Here is a 20,587-nt window from a genome sequence, read left to right on the forward strand (position 1 = left end):
ATTCACCATGTCTTGTGTTTTAAGGATGAGTTCTATCTTTAGATTTTGTGATGGGAGACAGGAGCAGCGCCAGGGTTTTTGGTGCCCTAGGTGGGGGTACTTCCGCGCTCCCGGTCATCATCGGCAATTCTGCAGCGGGGGGTCCTTCCGCCCTCCCGGTCTTCAGGGCACTTCGGCGGCGGGTACCAGAGCGAGTGAAGGACCTGCAGCAGAATTGCCGCCGAAGACCCAGAGCGCGGAAGGACCCCCTGCCACCAAATTGCCGCCTCCCCAAATCCTGGTGCCCTAGGCAACCGCCTAGGTCGCCTAAATGGAAGCACTGGCCCTGATGGGAGAATATGACAGGATTTCTAATAGGTGCTAAAAGACAGTCACAGAAACCATCTTTGTGTGTTCCTCTCTATATGTTGGTCATCACTGATTATGCTGGATTGAAATATAATGCTATGTCACTTTTCTTAAATAATGGATGAAAAGTCTATTTTAGAGGGAAAAGTCTCACAATTACCTGTGTCTTAATGACTGAGCCTGAATAAGATTCTGATAGAAAGTCGGGAAAATGTCATTAATTTGAAAGGGATCTGTAAGATATTCTTTGTTAGGTGTCTGTACACAGAGATGACTCTTAGTTGTACCATTTGCTTTGGTTGATTTGCCAGTAAATTGCCAACTTTATTCCCCAATTCATAATTTCATTGAATGAGTATATTGTTATAAAAAGTGCTACAGTACTCTACAATAATGATCCAAAGTATTGTAGTTTTCATTAGTGATGCAGTCATATTTTGGTTTGCTAGTGTTGTACTTATTTTTATAAAGGATAAATACTGCTTTTTTGAGGGAATATGCAGATTTGCTTTACTTTGGTTGCTTTCCTTTACTGTCCTCATAACGTGTTGTCTAAGGGCTCCATCTATGTATTCTTTGTAATAGAGCTCAATGGACCACTCCATGTGATGATTCTGAAGCCTCGTGTATGCTACTGTTAGGTGGACATAAGTTGCCTTGTGTCGACCTACTTTATGCATGTGTCTACATTCTCATCTGTTACTTCCTGATACAAGAACCCTGTTATGGCTATACAGTGATAGTACCTCTATCAATGGCAGTGAGCCGTGCTTGATGTACTCTGGTAAATGCAGAGTGAATGTAGACACTGCGTGACCTATGCTGACCCTAACAGTCCTCCAGCAACTGTCCCACAATGCCCAAAAGTGACTGCTCTGGTCACAAATGTGAACGCCACTGCCCAATGGTCATGGAGATTAGAAGCCACCACCCACTTTGAAACCCCTGTGTATTTTTGAAAGGCCTTTTCCTGATTCCCCAGTTTGGTGAGCACACCTAGTGGCTCTCCCCTGTCATGTGTGTAAGCAGGGTGTAAGCAGACCCCATTCTGCCTCAGTGTTGAGCCAACAGAGCTGCTTTGTCAAAGTGATCAATTCTGCTGGTTTTGGATTACAATTCACTTGGCTGCCACAGGACTTGGTGCAAGGAACGCCAGGAGCTGGGTGGGAGTCCTGCAAGCTTCCTGCCTGGACACAGGATTCCTTTCAACAGAGTTCAGTGCAGTTTTGCAAACCTGTGGCTCAAATTTGCTTTTTGTTTGCTTAAGAACTTGGCTCAAAAGAAAAGATTTATCCTTGAATGTTGTGCATGCCTCACAGTCTGTACACTACAATACCTTTCCGTAGCAGATGTGTGTGGGTCTCGTTCTTGGCTGCATAAGACAGCTACCTGGCACTACAATAAAGTATGGGATCGGCTGCAATCTTTGGTCTCTCTTTTAACCTTTTCCCTCACTGCATGTTCTATTATCCTTGCATTGTGCAGCCTGATGACTTCTTCTATAACAAGGACCCTGATTGAAAGACCACTGAAATCAATGAGAGCGTTTTCAGTGACTCAATGGGTTTTGAATCAGGCCCGAAAATCCCCAATATTTGTTATTCTCTTTTTTAAAAAATATTTTAAAAATTATAATTTCACTCTTTGTAACAATTAAAAGGAACAAGACATAAAAAAGACCCCTTCATAAAGTTACAGTATTGAGACTTCAGCGACAGATTCATTATAACTCATTCTTATGTACTGTCTGATGTACTTAGTTTCAGATCAGTTTGGGATTGATAACTGTTTGATAATCCATGGCAGCTTGAATGTACAAATTCAAAGACACTTGTACAGAAGTGTATGTGTTGCATTCATTTTGGTGCCCAACTCCTATCTGTGCCTTTGAAAACCTCCTCTGTGATCAGTCTATATTATAACTCCAAGTTAGTTTGCCATGTTAATACAACTACAGCAGGATGAAATGTGGGTGTACATTTACAAATAACATTTATTAAATTCCAATAGTGACCTCAGAATGAAATGGTACGACTCCTGCCCACTGCTGCTTTGATTGCAGCCACTTAGTGATCTCTCAGTCAAGCACAGGGAATCTCACGCTGTGAAATAGGCTTTATGGGTCTGATCCAATGGCCACTGAAGCTAGTGGAATGTCTCCCATTGACTTCAGCTGTCTTTAGATCAGGGCCTGAGTCAAGACCACTCTGAGGAACTTTTCAGGGAGCAGCTCCAGCCTGTATTTTAATTCATTTAACAGCCATATTAGTGTATTCCAGGGGATTCCCAGTGTCAGTCGAGCTAGACAGAGGGTACTTTGTTTCTGAGATGAAATCAGGACTCATATAATGAACTGGGGGCGAGGGGGATGCACCAAAAGACCAAGATTTCTCATTGTGACCGATACGTATTCCAAAGGACAGGACATCGCACTGAGCACTGAATCCAGAGCATTAATCTTTTTTATTCCCTTTCTTGTATACACATCATAATAAGGCCATTTCTGCTAGCAGTGGGAAGGTGCAAACTGTCTTTGTGCAGAAATTGGCTATATTTTAATGTTTCTTGTAGTCAGAGCCACTGTGAATGATATTGTTCTCTCTGGTTACAGTGTGATTAAAAAGAAAGCAGGGGGAAGTGGAGCCACAGGAACAAATTCACTGGCACTCATATCACTCTGTAAAAGTTTGGAGTGATCAAACACACCCTCGTGTAACATTTTCTCCCCTTTGCGTGTGTTCTAAAGGTGGGTAATGGAAAAATTCACAGGCTGCACAGCATTTCAACCTATTTAGTTCTCATTTTAAAACCTGTCAGCTTTTTACAAATGTGACCAACTGTCCATAATTATTTATTACTGAGTTATCATAGGAGTGCCTAACAGCCTCAATCAGGAATGAAGTATCAGAGGGGTAGCCGTGTTAGTCTGGATCTGTAAAAAGCAACAAAGAGTCCTGTGGCACCTTATAGATTAACAGACGTATTGGAGCATAAGCTTTCATGGGTGAATGCCCACTTTGTCAGATGTATGTGTGATGAATCAGGAATGAGTGATCCATCATGCTATAGTCTGCACATACATATACCAAATAGATGGTCCCTGCCCTGAAGAGCTGAATTGTAGAACAACTGTAAGACAAGAGAAGACAGGTGGATACAACAGACTGATGGAAGGAAGCACAAGGTAACAACAATGAGAGTTATAATCAGTGTCATAAGGAGTTTTCACAGCACCTTGAGTTAAGTATTTTCGGGGTCAAAGTAATTAGATTCTTGCTGTATCTTGTCCCAGTGCTTCTCAGTATAATGATGTAGGGGGATATACATGCTGCATGGTAAAGACATCAGCAGAACACACAGGGAGATTTAACATCCTTACATTTGGAAGTGTTAAAAGCAACAGCAGTTGCTTTTATACTGTTACAAAACAGCAGTGTATAAACTGAAGAAAAACCATAATGCTCATTGCATAAAAATAATATCCCCATCTTCTCTTAATATCCTGCTCTGCTCCTGCCCATCTCCACTCCCAGCTCCTAGTCCCTCTTCCCCCAGGATCCAATCCTCCATCCCCTCTCCCCTTCCCATTCTTCCCTCTTACCCAACCATTCCTCATCCTTCTATATTTGAAGCAGGCAGACTTACTGGGCACCTACAGGGGATGCATTGAAAGTACTGAAAGGATTGTCTACCTGCTCTCAATTCTGGAACTACAGCAGCCCCCAGCAGCTGGGAGGAGCAATTTCAAGAAAAGTCCTGCTTAGCCCTTATACCCTGGGTACGGAGCATGCACTTTGTAGAATTTAGCTGCAAAGCTCTAAGAAGTCTCTACTGAGCATGTGGAAAGTGTGATTATTCTGAGGCTTATAATTTCTCCAAATTTGGACAAATATTCATGGGGACAGCAGATAGCACATCCACGATGATTATCCATCGTGACTCCCAAGGGTTTTTCAGACTTGCTGCTTCCCAGGATAGGGTCCGCCACCTTGTAAATATGGCCTACATTCTTGGCCCTAGATTTATGACCTTACATTGGCCATATTGAAACATATGTGGTTTTCTTACACCCAGCTTTTCAAACCAATCCTGATCACTCAATATCAGTGACAGCTCCTCTTCATTATTTACCACTCCCCCAATCTTTGGGTCACCTGTCAACTTTTTAGTAATGATTTTGTATTTTTCCAGGTCACTGTAAAAATATTAAATAGTGTTTATCCTTTTAAAATACTGGTACACAACATTATTTCTCTTTCAGTCCTCTGAAACATGCCCAGTGTTCCAAGATTGATTGAAAATGAACATTAATGATCCCAAGAGCTCCTCAGCCAGCTCTGTTATAATTATTGGATGTAAATTATCTGGACCTGTTGATCAAATAATGTCTAAGTTAACGAGCTGCAGTTTAACATCCTCCTTAGTTATTATTGGAATGGAAAGTATTTCATCATTAATCATCATCATCCAATATGAATACCTCATCTGGCTTGTTCCTAAATACAGAACTAAAAGATATATTAAACATTCTGCTTCTTCTTCATTATTAATGAAAATTCTAGCATTTCCATCTAGTAATGGACCATTACCATTGTTAAAATTCCTTTTATTCCTTATATATTTAAAAGCCTCCTTTTATTGTCCTTAACTCTGCTGGCCATAGATTTCTGCTTGTGTCCTTTTTGCTTCCCTTATGAATGTTCTGCAATTCCTATCTTCTAATTTGTATTCATGTCTATCAATTCCCCCTTTTTTCCATTTGTTTTTTATTTTTATAGCTGCTTTCACTTTCCCTCTAAGCCAGGCTAACACTATAGCCTTCTTGCTTGATTGTGGTATTGTGTCTCTTTGGCCTCTAGTAAAACTGTTCTTAAACAATTCCAAATTATCATTCACGGTTTTGCTTATATTCTTCCTCCCAGCTGATTTGGCTGATAATAATTATCAGCTTTGTGAAATTGGCATTTTAAAAGAATCACACACACACACACACACACACACACACTAACTAGTTGGGACTTTATCCTATTTACACGTAACAAGTGTAATCAACCCATGATCACTTGCATCTAGACAACCAATCATTTTTAGTTCTTCTTCGAGTGCTTGTTCATGTCCATTCCAATCAAGTGTGTGCACGCACACATGCACAAAAGCTAGAAGATTTTTCCCATAGCAGCCTCTGTCAGGTTGGCCTGGGCGCCCCCTGGAGTCGCGCCTTCATGGCGCTCAATATAGAACCGTGACAACCTGCCACCCCTTCAGTTCCTTCTTACAGGCAGTGATGGTTAGCTGGAACGTCCGATAGCCCTTGGTTAGCAAGTGCCTTTATCTCCGTTTTTTGTATCTAGTTCTCTCTAGTTAGTGTATAGTAGTTAGAGTTAGTTGGGGGGTTTCCCCCCTTCTGACTCCCCGGAACTGGGGTATGCTGTGGTCCCCAGGTTTCAAAACCTGTGAGGTCTGCGCTAAGCACATACCAAAGAGTGACCCCCAGGCTTCTTGTCTAAGGTGCCTAGGGGAAGGTCACCAAAAAGACTGGTGTAGGATCTGCCACGAGTTCTGTCCCAGAACTATTAAAGAAAAGGAACAGCGGTTTAAGGTTCTCCTAATGGAGGCAGCTCTTCACCCCCACTCAGACCCCGTGTTAGACATCGTCATGTCAAACCTCAGACCTCATCAGCGTGGAGTGCCCCGGCACCATCATCCCGGGAACTGGTGTGGAAAAAGGAGTCCTCCCGCAGCCAATCGGCCAGGCACCGGTCTCAGTTGCCGGTGCCTCAGACAAAGAAGAAGACGGAGAGGGAGCGTTCTCCCCCAGCTAAGTCTAAGGAGCAAACGGCTGTGAGACCCCAATTGGGCCACAGAACCAGGTCCCCGGGCAGGGCCATGTCAACTCCTTCCCAGGCGAGGCAGTTGAGTCCAAGCCCACCGCAATCACCGGACCCTACTGCCCAGCAACTGACGCTCCCCTCGACACTGGAGGCTTTCGAGGTGGCTCAAGACTTGCTGCGTCTCACAGCGCCGTTCTCGCCCCCTAGCACAGAGGTGGCTCTAGCCCCATCGGCACCACTGCAACCCCAGGTGCAATCAAGAGGGAAGCTGGCAATGATGTCCCGGCGCTCTCCTTCTCCACGGCACCCTCTGGCACAGACACCTCTGGAAAGAGAACCCAGTCGGTCCTGGAGCTCCCAACGTTCGGTGCCCCGAAGTACAGCTCCTCCATGGTCTTCGTTTTTGGAGACCTCAGAGGAGAAGTCAGACTCCTACCGCTCCGATAAGAGCAGGAGCAGAAGGTCCAGGTCATGGCAGGAGAGATGGGCTTACCCAGCGCTGTGGCCAGCGCAGTGCAGAACTCCTCTCAGTGGCCCTTCTGGACTCCATGGGCTTTTCACCAGAGCCAGGGAAGGAGCCAAGGGTCCCACTCAGCAGTGACTTTGGTGGCAGTGGTCACCTTTATCCCACCGGCTGAGCAACCAGCCACTGAACCACCGATACCATTGGCTGTGGCACCAGCACCAGCTTCGGGGCCAGCTTTGGCACTGGCGCCACCAGTGGCACCAACAGCGACCCCGGCACTGGCACTGGTGCCGGCTCCAGCACCAACAGCACCACCAGCAGCGCCACTGATGCTGACACGGGCACCAAGTTCAGTGCCGACAGCCCCAGCACCAAGCACGACACCATCCGTGTCTGTTCCTGCACAGGATGCCCAAGAGTCACAGGATCCCTTCAGTGCCGATTGCAGGGAGCAGCCGCTGTTCTTTGGAGCTTCCTCCCCGTTGTTGCCGGATGAGTCACTGGCTGGCACCACCATAGCCCCAGCACTTGAGAACAATCGGGTGTTGCAGCATTTGCTGCGCCGGGTTGCCCAGGGTCCAGGCATCAAAGCAGGTAGTAGAGGACTCCAATCCCATGGTGGATATCCTCATGTCCTCTGGACCTTCCTGTATTGCCCTGCCACTCATTAAAACTACCACAGACACCAACAAAACCCTGTGGCAGACCCCAGCCTCATTGCCACCCACTGCCACTGATATTTTGTGCCCTCTAAGGGTTATGAACATCTTTATTCCCACCTGCAACCTGATTCCCTTGTTGTGGACACTGCTAACCAGCACGAGCGGCAATGTTTTCAAGGCCCCTTGCCCAAAAACAGGGAGGCTAAAAAACTCGACCTTTTTGGGAGGAAGGTCTATTCCATGGGTGAGCATTACAGCTCCATATTTCCAACCAACAGGCCATTGTCAGCTGGTACTCTTAATACCTTGGCAGCAATGGCAAAATTTGCAGAGCTTCTCCCCCTAGACTTCCATGCCAAGTTTTCAGCCTTGGTTGAGGAGGGAACCAGGCTTCGCTCCAGGCTGTGCTGGACACTGCTGACACAGCCACGAGAGTCATGGCTACAGTGGTCATGAGACGGGGCTCTTGGCTCCAGGTCTCTGGTCTCCCATACGAGGTCCAGCAGACCATACAGGACCTCCCCTTTGAGGGTGTGACTCTGTTTTCGGAAAAGACAGATAAAAGGCTACCCAGTCTAAAAGTAGAGCCACCCTGAAATCTTTGGGCCTACACACTCCGGCCACATAGTGGAAACCTTTCAGGCCTCAACCTCCTCATGGTTCTACTAACAGAATTGACAGGACAACTCCCAGAGAAGGAATAGGAACAGCAGAAAAAGGCTGCACCCATCCTCAGGCCAGGGCTCTGGCCAACCCAAACCACCTTTCAGCCCCAAACTGGCCTTTGAAGGTGCGATCAGGGACGGTGCACCAGAACAAAAACTGGATCTACCCCATCTTACCTTTTCCTCCCGACTGTCCCCTTTCTACCATGCATGGTCCTGTATCACTTCGAACTGCTGGGTGCTCCGCACAGTAGAGGAGATGCTTCATCCAATTCTTTGCCCTCCCACCCCCCTTCCCCATCCCTTTTCAGAGACCCCTCTCATGAGCAACTCCTTATACATGAGGTGCACTCACTCCTTTCGCTAGGAGCAGTGGAAGAGGTTCCTCAGGAGCAGAAGGGCAGGGGTTTCTATTCTTGGTATTGCCTAATACCGAAAGCCAAGGGCAGGCTCAGGCCCATCGATAAACTAGGCAAATACAATTTAGATGGGGTTACTATAAGGTGGGTGCATAACTGGCTGGATAACCGTACTCAGAGAGTTGTTATTAATGGTTCCCAATCCTGCTGGAAAGGCATAACAAGTGGGGTTCCGCAGGAGTCTGTTTTGGGACCGGCTCTGTTCAATATCTTCAATATCTTCATTAACGACTTAGATATTGGCATAGAAAATACGCTTATTAAGTTTGCGGATGATACCAAACTGGGAGGGATTGCAACTGCTTTGGAGGACAGGATCATAATTCAAAATGATCTGGACAAGTTGGAGAAATGGTCTGAGGTAAACAGGATGAAGTTTAACAAAGACAAATGCAAAGTGCTCCACTTAGGAAGGAAAAATCAGTTTCACACATACAGAATGGGAAGAGACTGTCTAGGAAGGAGTACAGCAGAAAGGGATCTAGGGGTTATAGTGGACCACAAGCTAAATATGAGTCAACAGTGTGATGCTGTTGCAAAAAAAGCAAACGTGATTCTGGGATGTATTAACAGGTGTGTTGTGAGCAAGACACGAGAAGTCATTCTTCCGCTCTACTCTGCTCTGGTTAGGCCTCAGCTGGAGTATTGTGTCCAGTTCTGGGCACCGCATTTCAAGAAAGATGTGGAGAAATTGCAGAGGGTCCAGAGAAGAGCAACAAGAATGATTAAAGGTCTTGAGAACATGACCTATGAAGGAAGGCTGAAAGAATTGGGTTTGTTTAGTTTGGAAAAGAGAAGACTGATAGCAGTTTTCAGGTACCTAAAAGGGTGTCATAAGGAGGAGGGAGAAAACTTGTTCACCTTAGCCTCTAAGGATAGAGCAAGAAGCAATGGGCTTAAACTGCAGGAAGGGAGGTTTAGGTTGGACATTAGGAAAAAGTTCCTAACTGTCAGGGTGGTTAAACACTTGAATAAACTGCCTAGGGAGATTGTGGAATTTCCATCTCTGGAGATATTTAAGAGTAGGTTAGATAAATGTCTATCAGGGATGGTCTAGACAGTATTTGGTCCTGCCAGGCAGAAAGGGGACTGGACTCGATGACCTCTCGAGGTCCCTTCCAGTCCTAGAATCTATGAATCTAGACCTGCAAGAACTCAACAAATTCATGAAGAAGCTATGAGGGGAAATCAACACTGTCCCCAGTTCAGAGGATAGAGTTTATTGGGGCAATACTGGACTCAACACAAGCCAGGGCATACCTCCCAGAAGCAAGATTTCAGTCCCTTGGCGACATCATACAAGGTCTCAGACAGTTTCCCACCATCACAGCAAGGAATTGCCTGAAACTCCTGGGACACATGGTGGCTTGTACCTACATAGTACAGTATGCCAGACTCAGACTTCGACCTCTTCAATTGTGGCTAGCATTAGTGTATAAACTAGTCTGGGATAGCTTGGACAGGACTGTAACCCTGCCTCGCCCCGTACTTGACTCCCTCCAGTGGTGTCTCGATCCACAGGTAGTATGTGCAGCGATCCCCCTCACCAGCCCTCAGCCGTCCCTCACACTAGTGACAGATGCATCAGCTCTGGGCTGGAGAGCACATTTGGGAGAACTTAGAACACAAGGCCTCTGGTCTCAGGTGGAACTCTTTCTCCATATCAATGTCAGAGAGCTGAGAGTGGTGTGTCTCGCGTGCCAGCCTTTCTGAGACTACTTGACAGGGAGATGTGTATCAGTTATGGCAGGCAACACCATGGCGATGTTCTATATCAACAAACAGGGGGGTGAACTTTCCTCTCCCATGTGCCAGGAAGCCCTCAGCTTGTGAGACTTCTGTGTAGAGCACTCAATAAATCTGCAAGCATCGTACCTCCCCGGAGTTCAGAACAAGTTGGTGGACCGTCTCAGAAGGTCATTCCATGGCCATGAGCGATCCTGGACATGGCGACCTCAATCTTCCATCAGTGGAGCTTTCCCCAGATAGACCTGTTCACAATGCGACACAACAGGAAGTGCCAGCAGTTTTGCTCCTTCCTGAATCACAGCTCGAGCTCCATCACGGATGTGTTCCTTCTCCCATGGGAGGCCATCTCCTATATGCATTTCCACCCATCCCTCTCAGTCACAAGCTGCTCCTCACGATATGGAGGGAACAAGCTTCAGTGATATTGATAGCTCCAGCCTGGCCCTGCCAGCGCTGGTACACAGCACTCCAGGAAATGTCTGTGGAAGCTCCGGTCACTTTGCCGCTCTTACCGGACTTACTAACTCAGGATCACAGCCGTCTCCAACACCAGAACCTCGAATCGCTGCACCTCATAGCATGGAAGCTCCATGGCTGAACCCAATGGAGCTTTCTTGCTCAGATCAGGTTAGACAAGTCCTCCTTGGCAGTACGAAACCCTCCATGAGAGCCACCTACCTTTCCAAGTGGAAGAGATTTTCAATCTGGTCAGTGCAGGACAGTTCGTCCCCAACGCTCGCCTCAGTCTAATATAAATGGCACAATCTTCTCCATCTCAAGCAGCAGGGGCTGTCCATGTTGTCAATAAGGGTTTACTTGGCCGCCATCTCTGCCTTCCACCCAGGCGCAGAGGGCTGCTCGGTCTTTGTTAACCCTATAGTCAGCCACTTCCTTAAAGGTCTCAACAGGCTATACCCGCATGTCCAACAGCCTGTCCCAGCTTGGGACCTCAATCTGGTCCTTTCCAGACTCATGGGACCACCCTTTGAATCTTTGGCGACATGCTCCCTGCTCTCTCTCTTATACAAGGTGGTGTTTCTGGTAGCGATAACCTCAGCCAGGAGGGTATCTGAGCTCAAGGACCTGACATCAGAGCCCCCTTACACGGTGTTCTATAAGGACAAGGTTCAGTTCAGAACCCACCCAGCCTTCCTCCCAAAGGTTGTCTCCCAGTTTCATATCAACCAAGACACCTTCCTCCCAGTGTTCTATCCTAAGCCACACTCCAGCGGCAGGGATCAGAGGCTTCACTCGTTGGATGTCCGCAGAGCGCTAGCCTTCTACATCGAGAGAATGAAGCCGTTCCGAAAGTCTGTCCAGTTATTCGTGGCAGTGGCAGAGAGAATTAAAGGTCTTCCTGTCTCCTCTCAACGTATCTCGTCATGGATCATGTCCTCCATCTGTGAGTGCTACAACCTAGCGAAGGTGCCCACACCTCCAATCACTGAGCACTCCACCAGGGCCCAGGCCTCTTCAACAGCATTCCTGGCACGGGTTCCACCCAGAAAATCTGCAGAGCAGCGACATGGTCCTCCATACACACTTTCACCACACACTATGCGATTACCCAGCAGGCCAGAGACAATGCGGCTTTTGGAAGAGCAGTGCTCCAATCAGTGGATGACTTCGACCCCACCTCCTGAATTTGGGCTTGAGAGTCACCTGATTGGAATTGACATGAACAAGCACTTGAAGAGGAAAAACGGTTACTCACCTTCTTGTAACTGTTGTTCTTCGAGATGTGTTGCTCATGTCCATTCCAATACCCACCCTCCACCCCTCTGTTGGAGTAGCCGGCAAGAAGGAACTGAGGGAGTGGTAGGTCGGCAGGGCTCTATATTGAGCGCCATGAAGGCACAACTCCACGGGGCGCCCAGGCCGACCCGACGGAGGCTGCTATGGGAAAAATCTTCCAGCTACCATGCACATGTGCACCAACACACCTGATTGGAATGGACGTGAACAACACACCTCGAAGAACAACAGTTACGAGAAGGTGAGTAACCGTTTTTTCTGTGACCGATTTCTCATTATCTGTCAAGGCAGGTTATAATGTTGAATTCCTTCATGTTGGATGCAACATTTTTTGAATCAGGAAATTGTCATCTATAATTTTTAGAAATTCCAAAGATTGTTTAGCACTGGCATCATGAGACCTCCAGCACGTCACTCAGATTGAAAACCCCCGTGGTAATGCAGCTGTTTTTCTGACATATAGATAGGTGCTTTATCTGTTAGAACATTGACTGATAGCATATTGTTCCCTAACCTCATACTTAGAAATGGCTGAACCATTTTAGCTGAAACGTTTTTTTAAAATTCAGCCTTCGGCAGACACCTAGCATGAAGAATTTCAGTTCAAGATTGGCAAAGTTAGAAGCCACTGAAAACAGGAGAGTCCCAACACATTGGGCTTTGGAACCCATGTCCCCTGCCCAACAAGTGCTGTTAAGTTGAGGGTAAGTCCCTCCATTGGGGTACACCAGGTATAGTTCTGCTGTCCTCAGTTCACACAACAAGGATAACAACGCTTTATTACTCCTGCCCCAATAACAAGGAGACTGGGGATCCAAAACCAGCCACAAGTGGTCATTTGGGCAAGCAATCCCATCATGCTGAGCACCTAGGCAGGGTGGGTGTGTTCATGCAAATGAGATCAGCTCCTGAAGTCTTTTCCATATCTCACCACTAGATGTCAGGGAGAGCTCATTCAGATTCTGCTTGCATAGGTTTTTTAAAAAGAAATCCCATCATCTTAAAGACACAGTCATGTGCCATGCAGATACCCTGCACTGCTTCATTCAGTGTTTACCTTACTTAGTGCAACTCTGGTTTCTGCAGCTCCTGCATCACTTGGACTGCTGAAAACTTTATGCAAGAGCACATCAAGTTTCAAACGTCATGGAAAATCGCCTGTGTCTGGAACATAACATTTCCAACTATACTAGCTAATCACGCTGAATGAAACAGGTTTCTTACAGAGGCTTGCTTTATTCAGGTCTGAACTGTGACTGGCCCTAACGTGCACATAAGGAACCTCCCTACTTTGCTTGCCATGAGTAAGGGCCAGTCATAATCACAGCCCCAGCACTCAAGGACCTGAGGACAATGGCTTCAGCCACACACACTCACATATATATCATGGAGGACGCTGGGTACACCAGAGAGAGAACAGGCTACTTCAATCCAAAGTATGATCCAAGCTGTGCACCTGTCTTGTAAACTTGGAAACCCTGAGGCACAACTTCTCAGTCTAGGACTGTGTGGCTTCCCAACTCAGGACTGTGTCTGGCTAGTACAATCTAGTTCTCAATGAGCCAAATCTCCCCAAACTTTAGGAGAGTTTGGATGTGGACTCCACAGCTCAAGTCCATCATTAACAGGAGCACACTGGTAGCCAGTGAGGACACCAAAATATGAGTGAGAACAGTGTAGCAGGACTGATTTAAAGAGTGTGGGCTGGTAGCTCAGTCTTAGGAACAGCATCGAGCATGGAGCAATTCCATATACTCTTGGTTTGCTGAGCCCCAGAGAGAACACTTAGGCTATATTGGAGAAAATACACAGCACTATACAACAAGACTAGACAGGCAATAACCAACCAAGTCAATAAAATCTATTTTGGTCTAGCAAGTCTTTATTGAGCATGTGTGAACTGCGATTTTTCAAAAGCTAACAACTTGGACAAATTTGTATTGATTTTCATGGGAATGGCAAAAGATGCATCCATCCCCCTGCCAACATTAAAGTCCCTGCTCCACGGAATCAGGATGCTAGAATTTCTCGAAGAAAAGGTCAACAGAATTTTTGAACAAGGGCAAAACAACATATTTTCCCTAGACTCATTCTCAGAAACAGCTGCAACATTTGGTCTGAAATTTTTCAAAAAATGAAGCCTGAGCCAGACAACTGTCATGGAAAATTTCAGTGCAAACAGTTATAAGAAATTGAAAACAGGCTCTTGTAATGGGAAACATCAGGAACCATAATAATATCCGGTACTACGCATTCAGATTATAGTGATTTACAATAATATCTGGACCCAGTCAATGGCCTAGACAACAGAAGCATTTTTATCTTAGTTCCTGGCGTCTGTACATAGTCTTGACATTCTAATTTGACAAACTTCTTATACCATTAAGTTATGGGAGTGAAAAGAATGAAAATCTTTAATCCTAAATAAACACAAAAATTCCCCTACTCAAACTTCCGTGTCAGACAGGCAATTCAACAAACGAAGTATTCTACCGTAACAATACAATGAGGAGGTGACACAACTGTTGATAGTGCGGGGACACAATTTTGAACTACTCCTCCCCCCCAAAAAATATATAAATATAAACCTGGCAGAAAACTGGGGGAGGGGCGGTAGGAGTGATCCCACATAACCGCCCCTCCCCCACCCCCTCCATACATCACCTCTGATACATGGTATTGCTTTAGAGAGGGGGGGGAAACTCTAGTCTATGGTATCTTTTAAAGATATAAACTCTCACATGCTGGTAAGAACCATGGGACTATAAGAAGTTACTAGGAAGCCCCACTGCCCTCTCCTATCAGACAACCTCAAATGGAGAAGTCCCACTCCCCTAAACCATATTAGACAGAAAATAAACTATTCGGAGCGGGGAAAAACACACCAGGGGAATGGCGCACTGATAGTTAATGCATGGTATGCAAAGGGAGAGTGGAGAGTATTTGTATTTGCATTTACCCTACCTGGATGTCTGACCCAGACAAAGGTTCTTTGCCCACACACAGATGCCTTTCAGGAGGAGCGTCTGGCTGACAAATTTTGTGAACAGAGGACTCATTTCCGTCTTCTGTTTCATAACACACACAATGTTAAAAGTAGGCGTTTCCCTATGTTCCCTGTGGGCAGCCCCATCTGCAAATTGTAATGCCTTTTATTGTCTGTGTTTCTGGGAAATATGGTCAATTTTTAAACCATTTCCATGCCTGAGTATGGTTCTATAGCAACGTCTTGTAGCCTGCCAAGTGCCTTGTACTCATATAATCTAGAGCGAGAGGAGAGAGGAGTTTACTGGAGTTTTCATACTGAATCAGACCATGGGCCAGATCCTGGCTCTGGCTATGGCAGTGCAAAGTCTTCAAAGCTGCTTCACGTGTTTTGCTGAGTATTCCCCAGCCTGGGGGGAAACCCAAACTGGTGTAACACCAGGTATACTGCATCTGTGTACCTCCTCCTTCCATTGCCCACCAGGGTCGGAGGTGTGACGGGGTGTGGTGAGCTCACTGTTGTACTCTGACAATTTCCAGGTGTGTATGTAATAATGATTCTGTTTGGTGCCCTACACCTTTACATGCAAGACATCTGCCTGCCTGCCTGCCTACTAGAGGATTCGTGATGGAGGCTCCTATAGCGTTTCAGACACACACTGGTTTGTCTCTCAGAACAATTTTATATGTTTTTCTTGCTTTGTATGTTCTTTTTGTTAATTGAAAATCAAAATAATCTAGACTCAAAGTGGACACTCTGAAACATCAGTGTATGGAAAACACAACATTCCCCTCCTTTACCCCCAGTATATCAAAGGACCTAACTCTGAATTTCACATACATTCATGGCAATCAGATCAGCAGAAGGAAAATCTCCTACAGGTGACGAGTTTGTTACACTGATTCAGTAGATGAGTGCCTAGCACAAATAGCTCCATGAGCTACAAAACACCAATAGCGCTTGACTTCCGATATCAAATAGTTGTAATCGGCTTAGTAGATAAGTTCATATGACTTTGTACGAATAAAAATGGCTTCCTTTTACATACTGGATTTCCAAGGGGGAGGAGGGTGGAAATTAATCTGATGGTGGAAGGAAAAGGGGTAAAACCTGAGAAGCAGGAGGCAAAGAGGGACTCTTGGCTGTGCCCATAGTGCTCTGACTGTTGGGGTTGTTGCTCCAGGTTTATTTAGAGAAAATGTCCCTAGGAATTTTTTAAAACATTGGTAAACAGGACTTCAGTTGCTCACCTTTCCTGCTACTTCATTCACTTCCTCCCTTTTCTATTACCATTGACTATGCTCCTAGGCTCAAAACTCCATTTCAGTTCTGACTCCTCCTTCTTCGCCCACATCCTCCTTTTAAGGTAATAAGGCTGGGTCACTTAGACATGCTAGTAAAAGACTGCACCTTGTTATACTTAATGGGCTACTCTCCACCAACTCCAGTGGCGACTGTTAAACTTGCTGAGGCCTGTCACATCCTCCTCTACACTCCAGTGAAAATCTGCCCTTTCCCCTTCTATCCCTATTGCTAAAATCCTTATCCATGCTTTTGGCATCTCCCCTCTCTCCCGGCAAATTGCTGCTGCTAAAATCCTCCTCTGCCGCCACTACAGCACCCCTCGGAGTCCTTCAGTGCCTCTTCATTGCACTGCATTCAAGCTTTTGCCCTTACTTTCAAGACTTGGCACAATCATGCTGCCAACTAAATCTCCACTCTCATTTACTCCTACACTGCCCAAGAAACCAACACGCTTCCCAAACTTCCCTCTCTATAATGCCGTTCCTCACCTCTCACCTGTAGCTTTGCACCGTCTCTAATGCTACCCCTTATTCTTGGAATAGAGCATCTCGCCCCGTTACTTTTCAGCTGTTCTACTTTTGAAAACCCACTTCTTCCATAGATCTTCCCTACCCTGATGACTTCATCTGCCTCTGCACTTCCAACTCCTTAATGGTCTCCCCCGTGTTTTGCCTTGTCTGGGTTCCAGTGTAAACTCTTCAGGGGAGAGACATTGATTTATACCACGTTTTGTAAAATGCCATATGCATTTATAATGCCACATAGATTATGAACAATAAAACCCTACAGTCATTACTGGCAGGACCCAGGGTCAAACCAAAGACCTAGAGAACAGACCTTTTTAGACACCTGTGCCATCCTGGGAGGTTTTAATTTGCTGGTTTACACTTTTATACCATCAAATTATCAGAGCAAAAAGAATTAGCAATAATAATCCCAAAGAAAAATAAATATCTCCCACAAACACCTCCTCATGACACAGTGAATGCCTAAGAGGAAGTTTATGAACAGTATAATGTATTTCTGCAGAGAAAGAGAGAGAGAGAGAGAGAGAGAGGCCCGTCTATATCTTTTTAAAGGTACAAACTAAAAGAAACCCACTGTGCCGCACAGCAAGGTGGGAAGCCATTTCACATATGGGTAAGAGCCATGGGATCACAAGACGTTACACAGAAGCCCACTGTGCTCTCCTATCAGACAACCTCAGATGGAGAAGACCCGCTCCCCTAAGCCATATTAGACAGAAAATGAACAATTCAGTGACGGAAAGAACATGCCAGGGAAAAATGCACCTCCATTTTATGGACTGGTGTGCAAAGGGGAGAGAGGTGAGCGTTTGCCTTTGCCTTACCTGGATGTCTGGCCCATGCAAAGCTTCTCTGCCTGTGCAAACAATCCGGTCAGGACAGTTCATTTCTCTTTTCTGTTTCATTATGTGCAGTTTAAATAATAAAAGGTTGGTATATGATCTGTTCAAGGGGGCAGTGCAATCTGCGTATTCTCATTCTCTGTGATGTATCTCTATTCCTAGCTCATATGGTAAATGTTTAACTCCTTTTCTATGTCTGTGTGTGTCTCAGTGTAAAGGTCCGGTGCGGGGGGGTCGGGCCCTCTCAGGGGCCGTCGGGGGCCAGGCCGCCTCACTACACGGCCTGGAGCTGGGGAGTACAAAGTCAGTCAAGCCCCCGGCGCTAGCTCAGGGCGGGCAACACACAATAGTCCAAGGTGGCTCAGGTCCATGCCGTAGGAGCTGAGCACTAACAGTTAGTAAGCCCAGGCCCTCAGTCAGGGCGGGGCAATGAACAATAGTTCAGGGGGCTCAGATCCGGGTCGCAGGAGCTGAGCACTAACAAGCTCAGGACGCCCCAGGCCCTTAGTCAGGGCGGGGCAACCAACAATAGTTCAGGGGGCTCAGAACCTTGTGTCAGGAGCTGAGCGCTAACAGAGTCAGTAAGCCCAGGCCCTTAGTCAGGGCGGGGCAACAAACAATAGTTCAGGGGGCTCAGGACCTTGTGTCAGGAGCTGAGCACTAACAGAGTCAGTAAGCCCAGGCCCTTAGTCAGGGCGGGGCAACAAACAATAGTTCAGGGCTCAGGACCTTGTGTCAGGAGCTGAGCACTAACAGAGTCAGTAAGCCCAGGCCCTTAGTCAGGGCGGGGCAACAAACAATAGTTCAGTTGCGATGCCGGAACGCTGGCTGGAGGGGGAGGCTGCCACCCGTAAGTGGGGTGGCAGGGGGGACACAGGCCCACCCACTCCACTGTGTCCCAGCCCGGGGCCCTAATAGCGGCAGTCAGTCTGCCGCTGTGTCGGTGGGGTCCTGACCGCAACACACCGACATTGGCTTCTCTGTTGTAGCCAGACTGGGGTCAGCTACCCCCGGGCTACTTTCCATTTCCCCCTCCATTGGTACCTGCTCATCGCTGGGCTCGGCAGCGAGGTCTAGGGTGACCAGATGTCCCGATTTTATAGGGACAGTCCCGATTTTTGGGTCTTTTTCTTATATAGGTTTCTATTACCCCCCCCACACACACACACCACCTGTCCCGATTTTTCACACTTGCTGTCTGGTCACCCTAGCGAGGTCCCACACCATGGGTTCCTCAGCTCGCAGAGGGTCGTCTGGGTCGGGCTGCTCCTCCGGTCTCGGGTCAGGGGGGCGCTCGGGCTCCCCCTCGAGGTACCGTGCTCGGGGCAGGCTTGGCCACTCCACTTCGGGGTACCTTGCTCGGGGAAGGCTCGGCCAATCCGCGTCGGGGTACCTGGCTCTGGGGAGGTCCGGTCGGCCGGCGTCCGGGTATCTGGCTCTGGGGAGGCTTGGTCCGTCCACGTCGGGGTACCTGGCTCTGGGGAGGCTCGGTCCGTCCGCGTCCGGGTACCTGGCTCTGGGAAGGCTCGGTCTAGCCGGAGCTCGCACCGGCACATCTGGCCTCTCCAGCCGCTGGGCTCCAACTGAGTGCTGGGGCCTGGCTTTTATACTTCCTGTCCCGCCCCTTAACTTCCAGGGGGCGGGAACAGGTGGCGGTGGCTCCGCCCACTTGGGTGCCAATACAGGCTCCTCTCCCTCAGGGGCCGTCGGGGCCCAGGCCGCCTCACTACAGGTTGCAGGAGCTCTCTGTGCTCCCTTCTCCCTCCGGCCTTTCCTGGCCCTCTCCAGCTGCTGCTTGCTGCTCTCCTTGTTGCTGCCGCTGCCGCTGCCGCTACTGCGTGAGTGAGTGAGTGAGTGCGGAGGGGGGGGCCTTGCCGGCTTGCCCTCCCCCTCGCCCTCGCCTCCGGAGGGAGAAGCGTCGGCCCCCCAACGCCAACACCGATACCATCTGGGGGCCCACCTGTCTGCTTGCTTGCCTGCCTGGCCGGTTGCCCGGCCGGCTGACTGCCGCTCGCTGCTGCTGCTGTTCCTGTGTGGGAGCCGCTGCCTCCGTCGCGGAGTGCGAAGAGACTGCGTCCCTGGTTCGGGAGATTGTGGAGGGGGTTGTTTGAGGACTGTGTTTTGAGTGACTTTGCCATCTTTGCTCCTGGGGTGGTGGTGCCCCCAGTCGCGTTAGGAGTGTGGACGGTGCTGAGCCTCTCGTTTGTAATTCCTCGGACTGGAAGCCGTCGCTTGCCAGGAAGCTCCGAGGTCGACTTGGGAGCCTGCTATCCCGTCCCCCGTAGCGGACTGTTGAAGCGGGTGTGGGGGGGGTGCGGTGCCCCCCCCCTTCGTCCATCTGCTCCCCCTCTACCACCACCCCCACCGCCGACAGCTGCCGACAACCCCTCCACCGCCCCGCGTGCCACCTGGACCTGCTTTTCGCCCCTCGGCGGGGCTGTTTGCTCCCCCCCGCCATTTCCATCGTCCGGGACTGTTTACTTGCAGCAGTGAACGGCAGAGCCTGCGCTTCGCGAACGCTGTGGGTGCACCTTCTCCCCCGCCCTGGACTTTTCCTGCCCCCCAACTACGTTTCGCTGGTGGGGTCCCCTCCCTGTAGCCCCTTTTGTATTAGTTGGCCCTACTTTACCCCCCCCCTCCTTTTGACCCCTTCGGTTTATTTTTTTTGGTGCCCATTCCCCCCCCCTCGGTTCCAAGCCTGCTGGCTGTGTTCCCGGCCCTGTCCTTGAGCTGCGGTTGGCTGGAGTTTTTTCTCCTACCCCTCCTTGTCCTTGGGCTGCAGCTGGCTGGACATTCCATTCTGTTTTCGAGCCGCTGCTCCGGTGCACCCCCCCCCCCTTCGCCCCCCCGCGCGCGTTTGTGCCCCCGTTTTGTTGCCCCCTCCCCTTTTGCACTGTTCACCCCCCCCTTTTACTGTTGTCGTGGTCCCCCCCCCCGCCCCAGTGTAGCCGGGGGAGCCGGCTTTCTTTTTTGGCACCTGTGCCCCACCCCTCTCTTTTCGCTCCTGTGTGCCCTCTCCATTGGCTCCCTCC

General features: G+C 48.3%; 1 protein-coding gene across 5 annotated transcripts in view; it reads right to left on the reverse strand.

The window, feature by feature from the left end:
• LOC112059792 (carbohydrate sulfotransferase 9-like) overlaps nt 1-20,053 on the reverse strand; it is a 99,557-nt gene extending 79,504 nt beyond the window's left edge. The window contains exon 1 of one of the 5 annotated variants that reach the window (XM_065593095.1): nt 17,538-20,053. The gene's annotated coding sequence lies outside the window, so the exon portion shown is untranslated. Of the gene's footprint in view, nt 1-14,859; nt 14,976-17,537 lie in introns of those variants that run through there. The other 4 variants (XM_065593091.1, XM_065593089.1, XM_065593100.1 and 1 more) reach the window with 4 other exon arrangements.
• Nucleotides 20,054-20,587: the final 534 nt, after the last annotated feature.

Source organism: Chrysemys picta, chromosome 4 (genome assembly GCF_011386835.1).
Source record: "Chrysemys picta bellii isolate R12L10 chromosome 4, ASM1138683v2, whole genome shotgun sequence".
NCBI lineage: Eukaryota > Metazoa > Chordata > Testudines > Emydidae > Chrysemys > Chrysemys picta.